Here is a 23,190-nt window from a genome sequence, read left to right on the forward strand (position 1 = left end):
GTTCCAGGGTAAAGCATGTTTTTGATAGATTGCCAGAATTTCCTTGGGTTAGATGTAGTGGTTTACTGGGTGTCTAAATAATATTAATTTTTGTCTTTGATGACAATTTTTTTAACTAGATTATACAGTTCTTTATAGTGAAAAAGGTTTTTAGGAGATTTGTTTTTCTGCTATGTTTTCCAGGCTTTATCTCTATCTCTCATGATGGATTTTGTGTGAGATGATAGCCATGGAGAAAATTTAGATTTGATTATTTTCCTTCTGGGGGAGCTAGGCTATTTATCATCTTTAGTAATATGGAGTTGAATTTATCAACTGCTTTATCTAGAGGTAGGTATTTGATGAAGGACCAATTTATAAGGATTAAAATATTGGTAAACATGAGTGGGTTAAAGTTAGTTAAGTCATGTATGGTTTTATATATTTCTATCTTACTTAATCAGTCCTTATCAGAAAGTTATGTCCTCACACTGTGCAACATATCCCACATCATCCCCCTCCATAAAGGTGGCTCCTCTACTGATCTTTCCAATTACCACCCCATAGTCATTCTTTCTCCACTTTCCAAGATACTTGAGAAATACATCCACTCTCAAGTCTTTATTTTTATTTATTTATTTATTTATTTTACATTTGTTTACCGGGTTAGTCCAACTGGATACATATCCATTTTCAGTGGAGACCCGGGGAGAAAAGCTCCGCATTAAAAACAGGACTTTGACTTACATACAGATAAATTCGTATTAATGCTATTGGTTAGAGACACAGAAATAAGCATACCCATTGCAGGTTAGAGACCCAGGGAGAAAAGCTCCATATTAAAAAAAAATAAGACTTTGTTATGCATATATGGATACAATCTTTCTAAAATAAATAAATTGCTTGATAACATAATAGTGAGAGGTGACATTTTAAGCAGGGCATAGGTAAAATAGTCGAGTGATGTAAAGGAAAGTGGAGTTGGGCTGTTCCAGACGGTATAGAGGAAAAAGATAATAGGCTCAGAGGAGAAGGATGAGATTATAGTCCCATAAAACTCACATAGAGATTATGAGGGGAAGGCAGTCAGAGGAACTGGAGATGTTATAAACATGTAAATGTAGGGATCTTAGTGGAAAATAGAGCTGAGGGAGAGGGCAATAGGAAATGACAAGGGGTGATAGTGGACTTATTTGGACTAGTCCGGTTTAGTGCAAGGACATAGCCAATGAGCTTTTAGGAATTTTTTAAGATTACTTTTGAACTGGTTGAGAGAGGTAGTTAGTTTTAGGTTATTAGGAAGGGAATTCCATAGTTTTCCAGTGGAGTTGGCATATAGAGCGTCTCCACCTAAATTGTTAGATTTGATAGTTTGTATCAGGACACTATGTGAAGATCGGAGGCAGCTAAGATTGGTGTAGGGGGTAAAGAGTTGGTTCAGTGAGGGGGGTTTCTCTGGTTCTTTAATTATTTTGAATGCTTCTGTAAGTTGGTTAAGTTTGAGAAGATTGGGGAGTTCTAACCAGTCAAGTTTCTTTAGGTTAATACAATGGTGAGTACGATACGGTTCACCTGTAACAAATTTGGCAATATGGTTGTAAGTGATAGAGAGTTTGTTAAGCTTGGTTTTATTTAGGAAGGAGAGTACTGGAGAGGCATATATTAGAGAGGAGAGGAGGTGTGTCCGTGCTATGGTTAGTTTGGTGTTGGGAGTTAAAAAGTTTTTAATTCTGTACATGGAACCAAGTTTCTTGTTTACTGTCTTTATTGTTTGACTGATATGCAAGTCAAATTTGAGTTTGTGATCTATAATGACGCCTAGTAGTTTGGTGTTGGTAACAGGCTCTATGATGGTGCCATTAGTGGACTGAACATAGAAGGTCATATTATTAATGAGAGAGGGGTGTTGCCCTAAGGAAGTGGTTGAGGAGGGGAAAATTAATAGTAGGTTGGTTTTTGTTGGATTCAGGATAAGTTTCCGTTCTGTGAACCATTTTTCAACTGCAGCAAAGCAGTTTTGGGTGGCTACTTGGAGATTATGGAGAGAGATTTCAGAGCAGATTAGTGTGGAGTCATCTGCATATTGAATGCAGGTGGCTTTGGGGATGATTAAAGAGAGATCATTTATAAATACCGAGAAAAGAAGGGGACCAAGTATGGAGCCTTGTGGTACACCTATGGTGTTGGGTAATAGGTGAGATAGCTTGCTTTGCCACTGGACTGCTTGTTGTCTACCTGAGAGGTAGGCGTTAAACCAGCTTAGGGCTGAGTTGTCAAGGTGAAGTGTTTCGAGGATGTGAAGCAATAGTTGATGGTTGACCATGTCAAAGGCTTTTGACAGGTCAAGAAAGAGAGCAGAAGTAATAAGTTTGTTATTACGGTTACAGTTGACTGAGTCAACAAAGGAGAGTGGAGGCCCAGGGAGAAAAGATCGAACCAGAGAATGTCTTGCAAAGTCTTAGACTACCTCTTAGCTAATAACCTCCTCCCCAGCACCCAGCATGGCTTCAGGCTATACCACAGCACTACTACCGCCTTGCTCTCTTTCACTAATGCCATCCTTCATCATAAAGATAATGGCCTGTTCTCCTTTACTATATTTCTAGATCTATCCAAGGCTTTTGACATGGTCTCACACAAGCTACTAATCTCTGTTCACACTAACCTATCCTTTTCCCAATCAGCTACTGATTGATTTCACAGCTAACTGGCCGCCAACAATCAGTTGTCTGGCATAATGACCTATCTCCTCAACTTTCTGTAGCACTCGGTGTTCCTCAAGGCCCCATCCTTGGTCTCCTATTATTCTCACTCTTTACCAATGATCTATTCACAGCCACAAAGCATGCTTCTCTTATACAGTATGCAGATGACTCCATCCTCATCTGCTCATCCCTGACTATACCTGAACTTCACAAGATCACACAGGAAGACTTTTCATCTGTAGAAAACTGGCTATCTAATGCCCAGTTATTACTCAACCCAAGCAAGACTAAACTCCTTATCTTCCAATCCACTAACTCTAGCCCAATTATCCCCCACTTTAATCTTCTTCTACTTCTTTTGGCTTTTTCCTGGTTAGGGGTCGCCACAGCGGCTCACCTGTCCGCTCATGATTGGCAGTAGAGTTTTACAGTGTCGAGTTGCCGGCCCAGTGCCCAACCTTCCACGGAAGGCACACTCACACCTAGGGCCAATTTAGAGTGCCCAATCCACCTACAGCATGTCTTTGGGATGTGGGAGGAAACTGGAGCACCAGGAGGAAACCCATGCGACCACAGGGAGGACATGCAGACTCCACACAGAAGGCACCCCAGCCGAGGATCGAACGAGAGAATGTCTTGCTGTGAGGCGACAATGCTAACCGCCGCACCACAAGTTCAAGACTTGTTAAAATAAAATTGCTAAGTTTGCCACTAGTCCATCTTATCACAGCCACCACTGTATCTCACTTAGAGAACTTGACTGGCTTGAACTCCCTCAACTTCTTCACCTGAATTATCTCTCTCTCACCTACAAGTTAGTAAACCATCCTCTTAAAGTCCCATCCCTTCAAAACCTTCTCCAGCCCTACTGCTCCACTAGACCACTATGCTCCAGCAGCAAACATCTACTTCTAGTCACCAAACCCAAGAACTTAGTAGAAGAAGCACTAATCTCCTGCATAATATCCACCTTATGGAACAATCCCCCCCCTCTATAACCACACTACCTTCTTGCAATCACTTCAAGACTGCACTAAAAACTCACTTAAAAAGTCTCTGGTTATGCCCATGCACCAGTCATGACTAGTAACCCTCCTTTTACCTCCTCTTCCTCTCCCCTCCCCTAGCCACCATGCCTTACACCATCTGATCATTGCATTCCTTCCTTTGCAGACTCTGGCTCACTCTTTACCCTCCCCTCCCCTCCTCACCCAATCTCTCAGACCTGTTATAACATGCTTAACCACCTCACTTCATCTCAACTCCAAATACATATCCAACTGACTTGCACCTAGCTTCCTCTCATTACCACATATACTACTCACTCAGTCTCCTCTCTTACTTCTCTGTCTTCCCCTTCCATCCCATTAGTCCTTATAGCTTGTTCCACCTTCATGTGGAGCTTCATATCTTCTTGAGTTTAGTGCAATATTTGTATATAAGATTTAGGTATATGAGTTTAGAACAGTATCCGTTTGAGCTTAGTTCTATCTGTATATACATCCTACCTTTATTCCTAGCCTCTAGCTAGATATTGGTATATCTGTTCATTATTATGTTTCATATTGTATGTATAGTTAATGTTTGCTGCAGTATGTATTATTTGCTAATGTATGCATATTCAGTTGTTCTTTATGTACTCTGCTGCTCATTTATTGTTCTGTGGAGCTTTTCTCCCTGGACCTCCACTGAAAAAGGACCTGTGTCCAGTTGGAATTTCCCGGTAAACAAATGCAAATTAATAATAAATAAAAAATATGTATGTTGTCTGTGTGGATGGGAGACAAGTCTGGTGGTACAAGTGGGATGATGGCCATTACTGGCATGAGGAAGTGTTGTAATTTGACAAAAGTTGTTGGGGTGGGAGCCAAAAATCCAGTCTATGACTGTACTAGTTTGGTTGGATTTGTTGATAAAGGTGGGGAGATGTATTAATTTTGAAATGCCGGAGAGACTGATACCATTAGTGGGAAAATATGTGGACAGTTTCAGCCAGTTAGTGTTAACATCTCCAAGGATAATGGCCTCATGAGAAATGTTGGATGATACCTAGGATAATATGTTTTCTACAGTACACAGTTTGCTGCCAGCGGTAGAGGGTGATAATACAAAGGTTTTTGTGTTTATTTAACTTAAAGCTGGAGATAGTTCAGCACTGTTGAAGGTGTGAAAGCGGTGGTTACAGGGGATAAAGGAAAAAATGTGATGGATAACTATAGCTTTTTTTATTGAGACTGTCTGCTCTTATCATATTAAAACCTGGGGGAAGGAATTCAGAGTCTTTGATGTGGTGTTTAAGCCGTATTTCTGTGATAGCAAGTATGGTTGGGGGAGTACTGGTTAATCCAAGCATGGAATTCAGTGACTTTGTTACAGATACTAAGTATAGTTATAGAGAGGAATTTGAGTTTAGAAAGAGAAGAATTACTGTGACCGGCAGATGTTAAAGGAGTATTGTTTGGCCCTGGATTAGGATGCATATCTTCTCATAGTAGTTAGAGGGTTTTAAACAGGTGAAATTAACTAGTTTTTCTAGAGGAGTTATAAGAAATGAGTGGTGTTAGGTGGGAGGATAGGGTAGTCAAATATTTTTAGTTTGACAAAGAGTATGGGAGAGGTTTGACAGAGGTTATATGTATTAGGTAGGGAGTAATTATCAAGGAGTTGATGTAGAGTAGAGGAGCACATGGGAGACACCGACTTAGGGGGTCTTGGGATAAGGTAGGATGTGAGAGAAGAAAGAGTGAAAAGAAGTATGGAGAAGGGACTTAAGTGAAGCATGGTGAGGTATTTGGATGCGTGATGTGATTATATAACGGCTGTGAGATATATACACAAAAACTGAAGGCAGGGGCAGCAACAGGATAGATTAGTGAAGTGGGAGAGCAGAGCAGAATTGTGTAAGGATTTATTGGGGAGCTGAATTGGAGGGGAACAGAAGTGGAACTAAGAATTTTTTGAAAGAATTGAAAAGACTGTAGTATTAACTGAAAACAGCTGGAATGACACCGGAATGAAAATCTTTATCTGTTAATAACCCAAACTTGTGCCAAACAGGTGCCAGTCTCTCCTTTATGGGACAAGTTTTTTTGTATTTTCACAAAACATATGCTGCAAACACAGTAGTTTAGTTAATAATGCTTTATTAGATGTCAACAATATTTGAATATTGTCTTTAATAACAGTGCTGATCTGGAATGCTGGATAACAGTAACATTACTGATAAATATATCCAAAGTTTCTGCACATTCTCACGTATATTCTGATATCAACTGAAACAGTCTTTCCCTCCTAAATAGTATGAATATTTAACCTGACTTCTGTACTCCAGCTTGAGTGTCTGTTCTGCAGTCCAAAAGCTAACTTCCTTTCTGGAATGCTGGATATTTAATCTGTATGGCATTCCGAACTAACTTACTGACTTCACTAACTGTGTCTGAAGTATATTCAAAAATCATGTAATGTTTTACATGCCTCTTTAGCCTTAATCTCCCAAGTCTTGTCTTACATGTGCCTTATCTAGCATTGCATGCATTTTTTCCTTGAGAAAAGAACATTCTGTATTTCTGTATTTCTGCACATCTCATGCTTAGCCAGCAAGATAAGATTGTCTTTTCTTTTCTAATAAACTGTCTTTCCCTGAAACTGAATGCATACATAAAAATACAAGTCTGACTCCATATATTCAGGCCTATTGTTTTACCTTAATGTACTCTAATGAATTCACTAAGAAATACCCTCACTCTAATAGTTTTATTAGAGGAAGAGTACTGATTATGTTGGGTGACAAGGCCAAAGTAAAGTAATACTGATATTATAAAAAAGAGGTGAAGTAAAGTAATATAAATGATAAAAAAGAGACTTGTAAAGAGTGTTGAATAAAATAATGTAAGTGTATAGGGTTGGTGAAGAAAAGTTGAGTAATGTAGAGTAGGTGGAAGGAAGGGCAGAGAGAATAGATGGTGTCAAGGGGGTGGTATGTTGTAGTTATGGCTGGAATTGAGAGGAAGTGATGTCAGAAGGGGTGGGATTTGTTGGCTATAAATGTAGCAATGGAGGGGGTGTGTGGGATTTTAGGGTAGGGTAGGGGAGCAGAGTGAGCCCAGACACAGTGCGGGTGAATGGAGTGTCTAGAGCTAGAGAGACATTTCACAAAGCAAGTAAGTCCAACAGAAACAATCTATGGAATAGCAGAGAAAAATTTCACAGTAGTAAATATCTTGTAATTATATTAGAGGGAGAAAACAGCAAAAACAGCAGGAATATAAAGCAAACTGTTACATTGCTTATTATTTCATGCAGGAGAAACATAGGAAGCTTAGCAGGAGAAACAGTGTGAAGGCAATTAAATAAAGTGTCCAGAGATTAAAGGAACACAGGACACAGGGAAGGATAAGCAGTGTGTAGGCAGGGTAGAGTATGTGACTGCTCGAGATTAAAGAGGGGGAAGAGAAGATGGTAGATTGGTAAAAGAGGAGCTAAGAAAGAGTGTGTTAATAAAAATAAATTTGCTTGTCTGGTTTAGTTTTAAGGTGGAGAATACAGGTGCTTACTGGGCATTCAGAATGTTTTTAACAGAACTAGAGAGAAACAGCGTCATTAAATCTATGCTGTCCTAAGGTAGTGGAGGACCAGCTGAAGATGCGACTAATAGGTTGCTCTACAGTGAGTAGGTATGTGCATGGCTACAGCATACAACTCACTAGACGATGAGCTCTCCTAGACAGGATAAACAATTTAACAGAGAGCAAGTAGTCTACATTGGGCAATCAGCAATTGATTCATTTACCTACACTAGTTTGGTTAGGGTCTTTAGCTTGCAGGAATAAAGAATTCAGTTAGTTGAGGTGTATTCTAGCTGAGGCCAAGTCTTTACTGCTGTGGATGGTAGAAGCACATAGCCCAAGGCAGATGCAGATGTGTCTTCTTGGGTGGGAAGGAAACATTGTGCACACCCACTGAGAGCTGAAAGGTGGGAGAAGGATCCTATGCAGACTACAGTAGGCAAACATATATATATATATATATATATATATATATATATATATATATATATATTTATTTATATTTATTAACCAGGTGTTGCTCTGTAAAACATGTTTTAATAAACAGTAAACAAGCAGTAAACCCATGCTTGTGGAAAAAAATCTAACAAGAAGTTAAAAAAATTAATAATATAATTATACAGCACGCAATAACAAACCAAAAACAGTGGTTGATATATTTTATTTATACTTTTTTGATTGGGTTAGTCATACTACGCCAAAAAAATCTGCCATGAGATATTTTAAAACCACCTGAACTGCCACCAAATCAGACAAATGGAGAATTGCTTTAATGTCTCATCAGAACAGACAAATGAACAGAGGAGACAGAATGCAACAGCAAAATCATGCTTGTGATAGCAATACTTCAAGTAGTGTCCATATCTAATAGTATACAACATATTCACAGCAGCATTTGATATATAAGTAGTGGAGAACATTTGCTAAATGAGATTGAAGGAGATTGATTAATAAATCAGAAAAGCATAATCATAGTGTAGATTTGAGTTAAGTAAGTAAGTGTGATTTAACCATTGCCCCTAGTGGAAATAAACCTTTTTAAGATAAAAGAGCAGATTTTTTTTTTATGAAATGGTAGAAGCTTGTTAGTATTTATTCTGGGAAGCAGGTGCTTTTTTTTTATAAAGTGTTTTCTGCTCTATAGCTAACATATAGTGGGCTAGAAAGAATATTACCTGCTTGATCTCTTCACAAATACTGTGATTATTATTATTTTTTTTTTAAATCTACTGAAGCAAATAGTGTGATGGTATGTAAATCTATCTTTCAATGCTGGGCAAATACCTTCATTCTGCAGTTCATGTGTAAGATTACTGAGTGGGAAAGGTTGCCCTATCTATAACAGACAGTCAATATGCATTTTCAGTGGTAATACATTTTATATTTATTTTATAGGTTAATGAATTGTAATATTTTTTTTTAGCAGTATGTAAGACTGAAGTTTTGGTAAAAGAAAGGAAGGTGATAATTAGCAGGGTATACTCAAGGCAGCAATACATTGTTGGCTGTTGCATATCTTGCCTTACTAGTTAGTAGGTAGACATTATGAGCAACGTCTAACTAATTAAGGGCCTTGACAGTATATTGTTCAGCATGTGTATGAAAAGATAAGGACTGGATAAGTATACTTCTTAACAAATTTTGTTGTGAGGTTGAAGGGATAGTAAAATAATTGGAATCTCTGATTATCAAGGGAAAAGACATAGTCAGACACAAGACCTTTTGGAATACAGAGAACTGGCATGGCAGCTTCGGTTGAACGCCACAATGAATCCAGGACAGAATGAATATGTTTCTATTAACAGTGTACTTAAAGTTAGGCCTGCAAAATTATGAATTGTAATATTTTTATGGAATGTGACTTTTAATAGAATGAATAGGATCTTTGGATAGTGTTTCACATATGGTTTCATTTACGTTTATACTTCTTTTAAACATATTTTAGTACAACTAGAGCTGAGTTTTGTTTAGGTACAATTGTATGTTGTTATATAGTATTAATGATTTAATTTTGACATGATAATTAAGTTGTGTTTTTGATTAGATGAGAGGTGCTTTTAAGAGGCATGCTGGGTGTTGCACTCATGTTCTGAAGAAGTCCAATGAAAAGACGAAAGTGCTTAGCATGTTTGGTCATTTAAGTTTATTGGTTTTCCTGGTTATCCTCTCTTGGCTTTGCTCTGTTTTTGCATTTGGGTATTGTGCTTGTGCGTTTCGTAACAGTGTTGTTGTCTTGTGGAACAACATTTGAATGTAGAGATCATACTTAGAAATAAACTGAAATTTGAGGGTCAGGTGAATAAAATATTAAAATATATTCACTTATTGGGCCCCTAATAAAAACTGGCTCTTCTGGGGATGAAGCTGCCATGATTCCAGTTTGCAAAATGGTTATTAGACAAATAATGGAATATGGATCGTGGTTTTGTGTTTACTCTAGAACAGGTATTTCAAGACTTGAGAGGGTTCAGAGGTTATTTACTAGGAGGCTAGATTAATGAGGCTAAGCCTGTTTTTTTGTCTTTTATAGACAGTTTAGGGGTGATCTTATTTAGATCTTTAAATGGTACAATAGCACAAAATTATGTAGCACTTTGGGGATCAGGTGTATGCATCATGAGATGAGAACAAGAAATAATCACTATTTGATGAATAGTAAGATTAGACAAACCAGTTTGGGACATAATTATATCTAGCTGAGATCAGGAAGGAGATGGAATGTATTGCTTTTAGAAATCAGAGTGATAGTTTACAAATCTTTAAATTTAGGATAGATAAATGACATAGGGATAAAACATACTGGGCACTATCTAAATGGAGCGAGGTCTTTAATAACCTCTGTTGGGGTCTATGCCTGATTTTTGAACATGGAACATTGCTTCCAGCGGTACAGAGTTAGATTCCCTCAACCAACATTTACTTCCTATGTAACTTTACACAAATCACTTAATCAGAGAGTGATTTGGGGAAATTAGGCTAGGCTATTGAATGGTATCCTAAACTTTATGTCTATTAACCTGCAATGTCTCAGTGGAGATAGCTATCAGTCTTGATCTCCAAAATATGGAATGCTACCTCTCATAATGTGGAACAAATGGATAACGTGGAAAACTTACTAACAGTTTGCTAAAAATTTCAGATAGAAAGCTCATATGATGGTTAAAATGTATTAAATTATACTTATTTTGATGACTTAATTTGATTAAGGATTATTTACCATAGATATCAGTTTAAAAAAAAAGCATCACAACAACGAATGAGTGGGAAACCCATTTGATATGGACGTGTGAGAAATGTGGACTTTTTAAGACTCTAAATAAGGAACAATCCTATTGAGAAGTATGCCAATGGGAATGTGGACCGAGGATGTTAGAGACAGGTATAAAGATGGCATGTTTCCACTGGGACAGAATCTTCCCAGTAATAAAGGAAAATTGTAAATGAAAGTGAGTGGTTTGGCAGCCGTTTTCAATCTAGCTCCATAGAACCCCTGAAAGGTTATACGTCTAATGGTTGTATCCTGATTTTACAAAAAAGCAGCTTATCAATTCATAGTACAAATAGCTGTTAATATCTGCAGAACTGCAACTGCTTAAAAAAGCCATAAAATATTTTACTGATCTACAGTCTCTTTGGATTGAGGACATTCTGGACATGCTATTCAGATATTGCTTTGGACATACTGTTGTGACTGTATAATTTTAGCATATTTGGCAACATGGCTTTCCTGGATATACCTACACTAGGTATTAGATCATTTTGCTGCTGCCTTACTACAGTAATTCCCTTCTGCCACAGCTCAGTGCAGTGGTGCAACTAGAAATGATTCCCTTCTGCCACATCTCAGTGTAGTGATGTAACTAGGAATGTTTCCCTTCTTCCACAGTTCATTGCAGTGAGGTAACTATGAATGATTCCCTTCTGCCACATCTCAGTGTAGTGATGTAACTAGGAATGTTTCCCTTCTTCCACAGTTCAGTGCAGTGAGGTAACTAAGAATGATTCCCTTCTGCCACAGTTCAGTGCAGTGGTGTAACTAGGAATGATTTCCTTCTGCTACAGTTCAGTGCAGTGATGTAATTAGGAATGATTCCCTTCACTATAGTTCAGTGGACCACTGTAACTAGGAATGATTTCCTTCTGCCACAATTTAGTACAGTGATGTATCCCTTCTGCCACTGCTCAATGTAGTGGTGTAACTATACATATTTCCTTTCTGCCACAGTTCAGTGCAGTGCTCCAAACCATTCTCAACTGACTCCACACAAAGGACCAATAGCTGCCATCCTGGATCGCCTAGCTCAGTGCAGTGGGGTAACAAAAAATGATTGCCTTCTGCTACAATTCAGTGCAGTGTGGTAACAAGAAATGATTCCCTTCTGTCACATTTCAGTGCAATGATGTAACTAGGAAGGATTCCCTTCTGACAGAGTTCAGTGGAGTAATGTAACTGGGAATAATTCCCTTCTGCCACATTTTCGTTCAGTGATGTAGCTGGGAATGATTTCCTTCTGCCACAGTTCAGTGGAGTGGTGCAACTAGGAATGATTCCCTTCTGCCACAGGTTCAGTAGAGTGATATAAATAGGAATGATTCCTTTCTGTCACAGTTTAGCGGAGTAGTGTAACTAGGAATGATTGCCTTCTGCCACATTTCAGTGGAATTGTGTAAATAGGAAGGATTCTCTTCTGCCACAGTTCAGTGTATTGATGTAACTAGGAATGATTCCCTTCTCCCACAGTCCAGTGGAGTGATGTAACTTTGGCATAGCTATTCATTATTTCCTCCTCCCACAGTTCATCCTATAGATGCCTGATGGTATGCATGACAGTGGACTGCAATAGAAACATTGCAATGCTATTTTTTTGGGGGGTGGGCATGGCATCACTACCTTCCATTGTGTATGTTGTCTTTGTGGCAGAACATCAGATGCCAAAGCCCTGTGTACCAATTTCATATCTTCTGTTCAACATCAGACTTCCCAGACGTAGTAGTTGATGAAGGTATGGCTTTACTGCTTCATTGTTTATGATAGTGGTTATATTTTTGACCTAGGACACGGCTGCCAGTCTCAGTTCATTTCTGGAAAAATATGTTACTGCTATCAGGATTTGCAGTACTTACAGCACTAGCAGCCTGCTGAGTCTCTGCCAACATCTCTCTAATGTCCAAGCCTGAGTAACTATGGCAGCGATGCTGCTATACATACGCAGAAATTGAAACAATCAACTGTATTGTGGATTTTCATGATGGATGTTTAAATACTTGCTAGCACTTCTTATCTACAACAAAGTCAAATTTTCATTGCTATATCTGGCAAATGCCAGTAGGACACCAATTAAGAATTGCATCTTCCTCCTACCTTGTCTTGTAGATGTTCAAGGGCAGAGTTAAGCCCACTGATGTTCTTTCCTGGAGACATCATCTAGTAAGTTCATTTAATTTCATTTCAGTTCAGGTGAATGACTTAATAGTAAATGACCTTTGTGTTTACCTCTGCATTTCTGATGGAACATCATTACCTGTGTATCATACATATCATCTTCAACTGTATTTTCTTTTGTACCACCTGATTTTTGCAAATTGGTTTTAAGTTCAAAATGGAAAAAAATGGATTTGAAGTTATTTTCACAAAAAAATAGTGCTCAGGTTCTCGAACTTCACAAGCATCTTTCTTACAGTTGACTTGCATAGCTGTGCTTTCAGAAAATATTAAAAAGACACATTGCTTCTTACTAGCGGTATACAGACACTAATAAACATTAGTGAGTGCTCTAGGCCTTTACTGCATAGAGCTTTTATGGAAAAGAAATGATGGTGCATGCAGTGTTTTCATTCCTTAATGGTATGCATATATGCAAACATGCTAGTGTAAAATTACAAGTTGTGCTCATTCTTGTCCATTAAAACATAAAGCCTGAATTACTTAAATTGCTTGTATATCAGTGTTAGAAGAATTAAATACATTTTACTGTCATCCTCATCACTCAAATTGCATGATTCATGGCATACAAACATTCTGTATGATTTTTTTTTTTATTCCTTGGCATATATCCCATTACTTCTATGACCTAAAGTGTTGGTTCATCTGTTTTTTTATTGCTTGGCATATATCCCACTGCCTCTATGACCTAATAGCTAATCTATCTTAAGTGTTGGTTCATCTGTTTTTTTATTCCTTAGGTTCATAGGTTCATAGGTAGGTACTAGACTATTGGCCCTAGGGCCTATATAAGCCTAGCCAAAAAATGTACCCTGGCTTTCGCACCCAAGAAAATTATTTTCCTGTGCCCCTGTCGAGCAGAGCCACAGAAGTGATCCCTGGGGTGAATTTCCCATTTCCCATCCAATCATCAAGATTTTTCTTGAAGAGTGCTAATGAAGAGCTCTGTTTGACATAGATAGGTAGTCTGTTCCAGAGTATGGGAAGTCTCTGGGACAGGAATCTATCCCTCCAGCATATTCTGTTTATTGTGGTGACAAGGTTTAGGTCCCTAGAGGATGTAGCTCGGAGGGATTGAGATTTCTTTAAGTGGAACATGTCCAATAGCTCTGGGTTTGACATAGCTTTGTATGTTAGGCAGAGATCGCCCCTGAGTAGGCGATATGCGATGGAGTAAAGCTGTAGTTTTTTGAGACGGTCTGCGTAGGGCATCTGTTTGAGGCCAGTAATCCTCTTTGTGAGGTATTTCTGTGGTCTTTCCAGTTGTTGTAGATGTCTTGTGAGGTACATACCAAAAGGGGCATTGTACTCTATAATGGGTCTAATGAGTGATGAGTAGAGGGGAACAATGACCTCTTTTTTTCTGGATGAGAATCCTTTTGTGATGAGATGAGCCACATAGAAGGGTTTCCTGACCACTGTGGCAATGTGATTATCAAAGGAGAGACTACTGTCCACCTGTGTCCCAAGATCTCATCACATTTTTGGCATTAAGTAGACTACCAGTTATGTGATAGTTCATGGGTACAGAGTTTTTACCAAAGGGGATGACAATACACTTTTTGGCATTGAGCTTCAGGCCATGGCTTTGACACCAGGTATCTGTCTCAGTGAGGCCCTTTTGTAGTTTGTCCACATCGTTAGGAGTTTCAATTATGGCTCCTAGTTTGCAGTCATCTGCAAACTTTGTTAGCCAAAGACCTTCTGTGTTCACCTGTACTTCAGAGAAGTAGATAGCAAACAGGAGAGGACCCAGGACTGAACCCTGTGGTACTCCACTTGTCACTGGTCTGAAGTCGGATTTGGAATCCGCTACTTTCACAGTGTGGGTTCTGTCCATGAGCCAGTTGGCAACCCATCTTGTGACATAGGGATTTATACCTAGTTTAGTGAGCTTATCTATAATTCCAGAGTGGGGGATGTGTTGAAAGCCTTGGCCAGATCTAGATAAGCTGTATGAACCATTTTACCCTCATCTATGGCTTTGGTGACTGCTTCAAAGAAGTCAATCAGGTTTAGGAGACATGATCTGCCTTTTACAAATCCAAACTGGGTAGGGTCCAGAGTTTGGAGATTACCAATGTCTTTGTTTATGTGTTCCATGATGATACATTCCATGGCCTTGCAGACCAGGCTCGTCAGGCTAATGGGGCGGTAGTTCCCGGGGTCCATCGTGGCTCCACCTTTGTGGAGTGGGATAACCGTCATGGTGCACCATTCAGTGGGTACAAAGCCTGAGGTGAGGCTATGATTGAACATGGTACTTAGGTAGGGTGCCAGTTCATTCTGTAGTTCATGTAGAACGCAGCCTGGGATATTGTCAGGTCCCATGGATGCTGTGTTCTTGGCTTTGGAGATTGTGTTTTTACCTGTGCAGCCATGATTATAGGAACTTTGCATTCTTCCAGTATAGAGATGGGCCCTCTAGGGGGTGAGAGGGGGGTAAAGTTAGCACTGAATCTATCTGCTAGGATGTTGGCAATATCAGTTGGTTCTGTATATTTAGCGCCATTGTGCTGTAACTCAGAGCAGATCTGAGTGTTCCCATTGAGATTCTTGACATAGCTATAGAATGCTTTGTGGTTGTTTTTAGAGTCAGTGGCAATTTTGTTTTCATAACTAGCTTTGGAGGATTTTATGAGGGATCTCAGCTTCTTACTGAGGTTGACCAGGGAGTTCATCCAGTCATGGGATTTTACTCTTTTTTGCAACAGTTTCTTTCTTCAGTTGTAGAGTTTGTTTATGGCAGAGGACCACCAGATTGGCTTCCTTTTTTTGGAGGATAACATCTTGGTTCTGTTAGGGATAGCATGATCCATGCACTCGTGTAAGTGCTTATAAAGTGCATTTGTGAAGGATTCAGCAGTCTTACCTCTATTGTCCATCTGCATGGGTGTCGTGAAGTTTGCCACTTCTGTCTTAAGAAGTGTGAAGTTGGCTTTGGAGAAGTTTTTTATGATGGTTTCCCTAATTGGGGGTGGGGATGGGATGTGGATGTCTAGGCTGATTAGCTTGTGGTCGGATCTGACCAACGAAGAATTGACCTCTGGTGTGGAGCACCGGTTTCCCATGTTGGTAATGACCAGGTCTAGGATATTGCTGCCCCTGGTGGGGGTGTGAATAAGTTGATCCAAGGCATTGGAATTTATGAATTCTAGAAAACGTTGAGCAAAAGAGTTGGTACATGAGTAGTTTTCCCAGTTAATGGTGGGGTAGTTGAAATTGCCCATTATTAGGGTGTTAGGTTGTACCATAATACATTCCAGTGTATCAAGAAATGAGGAGTGGGAATCCTGGGTTATGGTGGGGGTCTGTAGCAAGCTACAATTTGGATTGCGGTCTTGCCCAGAGTTAGTTGCACTTGGATAATCTCGGATGCATTATGTTGTGCAACTAGCCTGGAGTTGTGGATATCCTTAATGAATATGGACATGCCTCTGCCTTTAGTGCTTTGTTCTGGGTTACGTGGCTGAAAGGTGTGGTATGAATTGTAGCCTGGTAATGCAGGGGTGCTCTCTGGAGCTTTGAACCCGGTCTCTGTCACTGCACAGATGTCAATGTTCTCCATATTAAGGAGTGCCTCGAGTGAGTGCATTTTGAGGTTTAGACTTCTAGCATTGAGTAGCATTACCCTCAGATTTTGCTTGCTTGTACCTGTTACGGTGGTGACTTTGTCATTTGAACTTTGCCTAAAAAAGGCACTATAGGGGTGGCAAGAGCCTTAGCCAGTATCCAGAATCCTAAGGGCGACAGGTGCAGGCCATCTCTGGCAAAGCATCGTGGTCTGTTGATCATGTCATCCCAGGCAGACAAATTCTGGATCCCCTTAGAATGACACCAGAAGCTTAGCCAATATTTGAAGTCAATCATTTTGTCCTTGTACTGTGGTATCATTCTCGGTGATTGCAGGATGCTACTCAGGGTTAGGGTCATACTGCCTGGGATACAAGATCAGAGACCTCCTCCATGTCTCTTTTCATGTAGTCCAGGGAGGTACGTCTCAGGTCATTCACACAAACATGGACAATGACAGTGTCATATTTGTACTTATTGTGGAGTGACCTGAGTGCATGCATTATGTTGTGGATCCTGGCACCTGACAGGCAGCTGACAGTAACTTTCTCCTTGTTTAGTCTAGTGAGTGGAACATCAGTGTGCCTGACTATAGAGTCACCTATGACTAGAGTGTTGGGTACGTTGTTATGCCTTATGGGCTGTGGTTGAGTGGCACACTGAGTTTGTGGGCTATGTGTCATTTGGGTTGTGTTGGGGGGTGGAGTTTGCTTGCGTTTATGCTTTGGATGTCCCTGATGCTTGGGCAGGTTTTTATTGAGAGCCTCAGCAAATGTAGGTGTGTGTTTTGTGTTTCTATGTGTGTGTTTTGGTGGTGTAGGTTTTGAGGGACTATGTGATGAGTGTGGTGTGGTGCAAGTGTTTACATTCTCCTCTTGACTGTCTAGTCCAGTCTTGGGTGAAGAGAGCTTTGCTTCCAGTTTGGCTATATAAGTGCATCTCTCACAGGTTGTAGAGTTGGGTGGTAGGAGGAGAGGGTTGTCTGTGTACATGAGGCAATTGCTGCATTGCCCCAAGATGCCCAGATTCATCAGGTAGACAGGAGAACTCACTGGGAGCTGACCCTTAGACATGCCTGGATAGGTGCTTATTTATTAAGTACTAAAAACTGCTTTCCTCTAGACAAGTGAGGAAAGTTGAGTGCTGTAGTAGTTTGCAGCTTATGTAGTGCTTACAATGAGTTCTGAACAAGTGCTGAGTTCAAAGAAACAGATTTGAGTGCTGAAACTAGAAAACTGGCTAGTTATAAGAAACAAAACTAAGCTAGAAGGCTTTCCTCCAACACAAAAGGGCTTGGGGGCTCAGAAGCCTACAAACAGTCTAGACCACTTAAAAGGAAAGGCAGGAAACATGCTTAAATTTTTTTTGTTCTCTTTCCCAGATGCTCTCTTTGTACACAGTAGGAGTGCCTGAAATTAGAATATGATCTCACTGCACTCAGTTGAGTGAGCAAATGAGATGGGCCCAGAAGGAGTATCCAAACACAAATTTACAAGAGGGGTGGGCAATTTCAAAGCCACCAAGATCAACACCAAAACAGAAACAGGGATGTTCTGTGTCCTTGGCATATATCCCACTACCTCTATGACATAATAGCTAATCTATCTTAAGTCTTGGTTCATCTGTTATTGATATCCATCCTATTTCCTTCTTTCTTATCTCTGTTAATCCCCAGGGTCACTGCTTGGTGCATACCCAACATAACCTCTTGTGGGATGGTGCCTACCTCTTCTGGTGGAAATATTCTCTTGGCTAACTCTGAAATTTATGGACCACAACTTAGGTTATGGACTGAGCAGGACAAGATTTGTATACTTCAGCCAGCTAACTGCCAAGTTTATATGTGGAGATGCAAGGAGCCCATACCCCAGATGTGCAGCTGTCAAATGCAAACCCCTTTATGTAATGAGTCATGACTAGAGAGTGCATCCTGCCACTCAGGACATTGCCGTGCAAGCATCTGGCCTGGCTATGTTTTTTACCTGCTATCTTGTCCACACTTTTGGCCAACTTTCCACCAGCACTTCATCTGTCACCCTAGCAGGCTCTTATCTTATCATTATTGCTCCAGTTCAGCCCTCCAGCTTCAAGTCCACTAATCAAACCCAGTTCAATGAACTATAGTGAGACCTATGTCCTACTATGATATTTAGCTGACCATTTTGCCTGATGCTCTGCGTGCTAATTTTGTGTAGAAAACCACAGGGTATCGTCCTTAAGTCATGCTCACCCTACTGTGGTGGAGATGCTAGATGGATAAGTTGGAGAGCAATAGCCCATTTTAAGGTATTCTTATCTCTTTATCATGTTTCATCATGTAACACTGATTTATGAACATAAAATTACTTTCAGCTTAGGCAATAATTGGTAAATAAGCAAGTCCTGCCAAATGTTCATCTTCTTCTTCTATCTGTCCTAGTTTTACTGACATGTCAAGGAATCACAGCCATTTCTTATTAATGACACCTCATTTGTGGAACAGCAGTGATTGTATTGTACTTGTGGTGGTGCACCCTTCGATTCTCTGTTTAGTAGTACTGTTACATTCTAGTATCCAGCTTTCATACATAAAAGGACAGATCATTCTCTCTCTCTTTTTTTTCTTTCTTTCTTTCTTTCTTTCTTTCTTTCTTTCTTTCTTTCTTTCTTTCTTTCTTTCTTTTTCTTTCCTTTGTGCGTTCTTGTTTTCAAGTGGCTGGGATGAAAACCAGCACCACCAATCAAAGGTCAGGTTTCTCTCCTGGAAAAGTGTGAACTGCCCTCTGCAGGTGATGAGCAGCAACCACCTCAGCTGAAACAGTTATAAGTATTTTATGATTTTGATTAGGAGAGAGGGCAGACAAGAGACTGACTACCAGATAGGTGCAGCAGCAACCCTACTGCCGGCATTGTGCCCAACTTTGGTGATGACGTGGGAGCCACTTCACAAAGTGACGCACAGCATTTATTCACGGTTCCATTCTTTTATGTATGGACATGAGCTTATGATAGTAACTGAAAGGGTGAGGATGTAGAAATAAGTGGCAGAAATGAGATTGCTTGGCAGGCTAACTAGGCTCACTTAGTGTGACAGAATAAAAAGCTAGGCAATCCAGGATGGCAGCCATTGGTCCTTTGTGTGGAGTCAGTTGAGAATGGTTTGGACACTTTGTGAGGATGCCTTCTCAGCGCAACCCATAGGAAGTGTACCAGGCTTGGCTCACTGAAAGATTACTGCAGGGAGACAAAGTACACACTGGACGGAGTACATTTCTCGGCTTGCCTGGAAAAGGCTGGAGACCTCACAGAATGGGCTAAAAACTGTTGGTAGGGATATAGAAGCCACCCTCAGCTTCACCTATCAAGTCAGTTTGAAAAAGGGATGAGCTGTTTATGAAATATTTTGATATAGTAGTTAGAGACATGGGTGGATACTCAGAAATTGCTCAGCTGGTTGAATGCATCCATTGTGCAGTTTTTATCATCGATCTGCAATGGGAATTTTGAAGGAACTGAGACTCTCTTCCAGTTTCCTTGTCTTGGGAAATTACATACGGCAAAACTAATGAGGGGCTCTGACTATTTGTTTGGATAGTTATTAGTGCCTTCTAGGATGACAGTGAAGCTTCAAGGGAATGTCTAGTACCTTGCATCCTTGGTGACTGCAATCTTTTAGCTATTGTACATTAAGCAAAGGATTACAGTTTGTGTCAATGATGAACCACTGGTGTCTGAGACTCATAGGTGCAGATGGGTGCTGTGCATAGAAGCAGCACATTTTTTAATTTGCTTTAACATTCCCTTCTACATTTAGATGGATGAACCTGTCTTCCTTTATTGACAAATCATTCTTCATGTTCTGGCTATCCAACAAGTGGTTAGTTTGCAGACATTGTCACACAACCCCTCTGCTACTTGATTAATTTTTATTTCATATTCTAGAGTAATAATTACTCATATACAGCTTACATTAATCTCCGCTTAACTCATTTATTTCCTTTTGGTGCTGATTTTATTACCTGAAGCCTACAAAGTGCATTGTGGCTTGTTCATTTCTTTTCATGGCGAATACTTATAAAACTAAAATAAAATAGAAGCATTCCAGGAGTCAGTAAAGAACACGTTAACTCACTGGCACAAATTATACACACTATTATAAAGCTGAAAGTAAAAAATATATAACATTATATGAAATGGAAGCATTTGCGGAAGCCATTGCACAAACTCTTAAGGTTTAAATGATGCTTTTGAATAAACTATATCCAGCAAAAGTGGTATGATTTACTCCTCTCTTTTTCTCTGGTGTGTTGTGTGACTGAAAGAATCTTTCTTTCCGTGGTTCTCTTGGGTCAAGTCTGAGCAGTGAAATGTATGCATTGCCAATATCACAGATGCTACAGAGGAATAATAAAACCCCCATGAACTAAATAAAGCCTTCCACATCAGTAAAAGTGCCACAGTGCTAGACAGTACAGAGGATTAACTACAAACAAGTGAGGTGAGGAGTGAGAGATGAATGGAAGGAGGGAGAGAGAAACAGAGCATATCAACATGCACCGACAGACCTATTATACAGAAAAATGGAACTCGCTGCACCTTTCAGTAACAGAACATGTCAGATGAAAAATATTGAAACATGAACACACACATTTTGATGTCAGATAAGGATCAGTTGGTTCAGTGACTCAACTCATTTTCTCTAACAACTGCATAAACTACAGATCTTATTTATCAAACTGCATTTCTCCACTCCTCATAAGTAGAATTTTATAGTATGCCTCAGCATTTTTTAATTACATTGCCATTTGCATTTTAAATGGGAAAAATCTATGTAAGGGTTTTTCCATCTGCTAACCACTCTTTCTGTGAAACAGTGCCCTTTTTGTTTCCCATAAATCATCTATCTTCACTGTGTTTGTTCACAAACTTTTTTTTTATTTCTTGACAAAATTGTAGCCATTTGGTCATTATGAACCCCAACAGATATTTGCTTTGTTATGGCATCAAAATAATAAAAGGCAAAGGAATAATTAATAAAATAGTTAGTTTTTCTTTTTTTTCTGCATTTTAAGGTCTTATATGGCTTTTGCTGTAAGCTTTCAACCACATTTTACCTTTCTTTAGAGTACCTACTGACTGCCTATATCCTTTGTGAGAGGAGTGTACATGGAACCCCAACAGAGTCTTATTCAGTTCAAGAGGGACAATGATTCATGAGTTCTACTCCTGCTACCTCTTCATATCCATTATAGTATTGCTTCATTCTTCCTTGCTGTTTGTTACATTGTTTACTTGTCATCAGGTCATCTGATATGAGTACATTAGGCCACATTGTACATTTATTACTGCAACTGTTTCTCTTCCTATTTTGTACTCTTTTCCTGGATTTTGCTTCTCTAATGCCTTATTTTCCTTTGAATTTAGGCTGCCAAGTTTTAGACTCCTACTTCAGTTTGCTAAGTCTCATTTTGTCTTGCAGATCTGCTCTGGTGTATAGCTTTGCAGTAGCAGCAGAAATGCAAGCTAGAACAGGTTATTGAAAAAAATGAAAGATTGTTTCTATGTGTTACAGATTATTTAGCTATCATTGCTCTTAAACTAATGAACTTTGATGAAAGTACATGAAGATAGACTCCCTTTTTCACTTTTTGTGTATCTTCTTTACATGTTTTAAACTCCTTTTTGTTGCTGCTGCATTGTTGTCGTTTTTGTGAGGTGCATGTAATACCCACAACAAATATGCATTTGCAACATTTTTTTCCTGCAAGGTGCTTAGTTTGTAGCTATGGTGGGGAATGTGTAGTACCCAAAGTAGTGAGGAATTAAGGTAAATTTTCAGCCCTAGGGGCATAGTTGTGCCTATATGATGTACTAATATTTATTTTGAGGGCACTTTAACATTGTTATAAAACTTCCTAGTGGTCTAGTGGTTCTGCTGCTATCCCACCCCAACACATGGGCTGTATCTATTTAAATAGCTGCAAGAGCTAGTAGTCATGAGCTCTGAGCAGTCTTATACATTGTGGGTGGTATAAATGTCATTTAGTTTGGGATTAGTGGATTATTATTATTATTATTAATAGATTAATTACCCAGTTAAGTATTTGTGGTTGCTTATAAATATCTGACCTTACTTTCCCATTGGTTAAGCATAAACACAGGAAGGCTTTGTCCTTGGTTTTGAATTTGACAATACCCAGCTTGAGCCCCTTTTTTCTCTGGGAGAAAGTATTTCCTGTGTAATTAAAACAGTTTTTGTCCATCTTACAATGTACACAAATGAACAGTGAATATTTTTAATTTCTACTTTTATTTGAACAGTGAGAATCTTTGTTTTAAGTTTGGTTTTGGTACATATCATTTAATATTAAAATTACTTTAATACTGGCAGTCTCACTTAAGGTATTTGATTCTGCTATATTAATGGAGAACATTAACTTGAGTAAGCTTTGTTGTCTGATTTACATTTGACACCAATTTATTCTGAACCCATTCCTACTCACCTGGTAATCAAGACAACATTTGTCAGCCTCAGCTGTATTAGTGAACTACAGCCAGCTCCACTGGGTAGAAAGATTAAGCACTATGTCATATGTGATGTGACTTCAGATAAGGGCTTGTTCACCTGTAGAAGCATCTGGGAAATAATAGGAATGAGCAGGCATTACCAGCAGACCAATCCAGGTGGAAAGGAAGGAATTGTTGCTCACCACATGGGTGATACCAAGTATAAGCATTAGGCAATCTACCCTGGCAAACCTGCACTGTCATGTGCAATCACAGACTAAGCCAAGAGGAATTCAATACACAGAGGTGAGCTTCTTCTCAGTGGACAGCATATAGCAGAACTTGAAAGAGCTACTACAGCGGAAGGGTTGGTTTATCAAGGAAAAAGGTAGACCACCCTGCATGGCCAGCAGACTGGCCCACTTCCTACCATGCAACT

This window comes from Protopterus annectens, chromosome 6.part1 (assembly GCF_019279795.1).
Source record: "Protopterus annectens isolate FY-2018-M chromosome 6.part1, PAN1.0, whole genome shotgun sequence".
Classification (NCBI taxonomy): domain Eukaryota; kingdom Metazoa; phylum Chordata; order Ceratodontiformes; family Protopteridae; genus Protopterus; species Protopterus annectens.